The sequence below is a fragment of the Pongo pygmaeus genome, chromosome 13 (assembly GCF_028885625.2).
Source record: "Pongo pygmaeus isolate AG05252 chromosome 13, NHGRI_mPonPyg2-v2.0_pri, whole genome shotgun sequence".
NCBI classification, from domain to species: domain Eukaryota; kingdom Metazoa; phylum Chordata; class Mammalia; order Primates; family Hominidae; genus Pongo; species Pongo pygmaeus.
In genome coordinates this window covers 44,549,396-44,551,724 of record NC_072386.2, presented here as the reverse complement: position 1 = coordinate 44,551,724, position 2,329 = coordinate 44,549,396, and the positions used below count along the sequence as shown (strand labels likewise).

Below are 2,329 nucleotides of genomic sequence, written 5' to 3'. Positions count from 1 at the left end.
TTTTATTTTCAGAATTTAAAAAGATAAAAAAAGTTTGTCACTAACTACATAGATAAATAGAAGAGTCCTTACCCTCTGGCAATTCACCCTAGTGAGGAAGCAGTTATGTAAAATAAAAGAAAAATTAAAATGCAATATATTATATGAAAGGAACATGTAAGAATATACTACAATTTAAAATGTGCTCATCCTTTGACCTAGAAATCCCATCTAGGGAACTCTAGTCTAATAATATAGAGTTTTATGTTAGGATATTTGTAAAAGAATGTTTATGTATGCATCATTATAGTAGGAAAAGAAAAGGAAAATAATTAAAAAAAGAGATAAAACATACATGTCCACTAATAGAAGCAGGCTGAATAAATTATAAAACATTTGTTTACAGAAAGACTGAGGTATATACATGATACTTTGGTTTTAGAAAAGCAAGTTCCAACATAAAGCATACTGCATAACCATATTTTTGTAAAAAGAAAATAAAAAAATCTCTACATGTTTTTAAAGTTATTTATTTATTTGTTGGAATAAAGACAGAAGAGTTTAAAACAAGTTACAAGCATTGAGTATACTGGAGAAATCTGACTGGAGGGAGTAAGAGTACAGTCCATTTACCATTTTTCGAGTATATTTGTTTTGTTTTGCTTTTGACAACAGCACGTATTACTTTTGTAATTTAAATATCTGATAAAATAAATTAAAATCAGAAAATACATTATGATATTCTTTTATTTTTTTCTCAGTTCAAGTTTAATACAAACTACAAAAGATCAATGGCTTGATGCCCTCTACTGACACATCATACAAATCAGTGGCTTCCCCACAGTATGACTCAGGCCATCCCTTCTAAAGGAAGAAAGGCTGGTCTCTCCACCCCCTGTAGGAAAGGCCTGCCTTGTAACACACCACAATTCGGCTGAATCTGAAGTCTTGTATTTTACTAATGAAAAAAAAAAATACAAAAGAGATTTTGTTCTCAGGGGTTCCCACTTCAGCCTGGCACTAAAACAGCCCAGCACTCACTTCTGCTTGGAGAAATATTCTTTGCTGTTTTGGACATCAGGCTTGATAGTATCACTGCCAGGTTTCCAGCCAGCTGGGCACACTTCCCCATGTTTGTCAGTGAACTGGAAGGCCTGAACTTGTCTCAAAGTCTCATCCGCAGAGCAGTTAACAGGGAGGTCACTTACAGTGATCTGCCGAAGAATACCCATATCATCAACGATAAAGAGGCCCCTGAATGAGACGCCTTCTTCAGCCTTTAAGATCCCATAATCCTGAGCAATGGCGCGCTTCAGGTCTGAGGCCAAAGGAATGTTCCTGGGTCCCAGTCCTCCTTGTTTCTTAGGGGTGTGGATACATGCCAGCTGACAGAAGTGAGAATCCACAGAAGCACCAATCACTTGGCAGTTGAATTTCTTAAATTCTTCTGTATCACTGAAAGCAATGATCTCTGTGGGGCACACAAAAGTGAAGTCAAGCGGGTAAAAGAAGAATACAACATATTTCCTTTGTAGTCAGACAGGCTGATAGCTTTAAACTGACCGTCTGACATAACGGCTGTGGCTTTGAAGTTGGGGGCAGGATGCCCAATTTTAGCATTTCCTGAAGACATCTTCCTATCAGCAGTCCTGACACAAGCCTCTGAGAACAAACCACCAACACCAGGCAGGAAGAGGATGCTATGATAGTTATTCTTAATGAAACATGAAAGCAATAATATTTTATGCTATATGACTTCCTATTTCAAATTAATTGGAACTGTTGTGTAGACACCAACAGAATCAAAAACTATTTTATATCACTATCAGCTCATAAAGACAGTAGATAATAGAAATATAAAACACAATTTTTAAGGGAATTGCATATAAGAGGAGATGAGAACCAGGTTTGAAAACATTTTGTTTATTTTGGCAACTGGCGATTTTCATCCAAGATTGAAATCATATGGGTCTCATTGTTCTTTCTTCCAAAAGATAACGTTGCACCTGTCTTTTTATCATGACTAAACCACTAAATTTATCATTGGTGTGACCAAAATGCATTGATGAGTCAAACATGAGTGAAGTATTCAAAAGCCATAAGAGACTTGCACAAACATTCTAATAATCTTCCTTTTCCAGAAGCCTCAACCACCTCTTCAGCCCTGAATGCCAGCAGTGGGCCAAAGAGTCCCTCTTGCCAGCATTAGGCTGAAGCAATGGAGTAGAGAGAACTCCAATTATTGTTCCATGATACAGGTTATTTATTCTTTTTGAGAGTTTGTCCCCCCAGAGAGTGCTTAATTGCATACCAATTAGTATCTAATTGGCATTCTTCAAGGTGTGGCTAT

At 36.7% G+C, this 2,329-nt stretch overlaps 1 pseudogene; it reads right to left on the bottom strand.

Annotated features, from left to right (window-relative positions):
- Window positions 1-818: 818 nt before the first annotated feature.
- On the bottom strand, window positions 819-1,657 carry LOC129044049 (peroxiredoxin-1-like; annotated as a pseudogene).
- Between the last annotated feature and the right edge of the window lie 672 nt (window positions 1,658-2,329).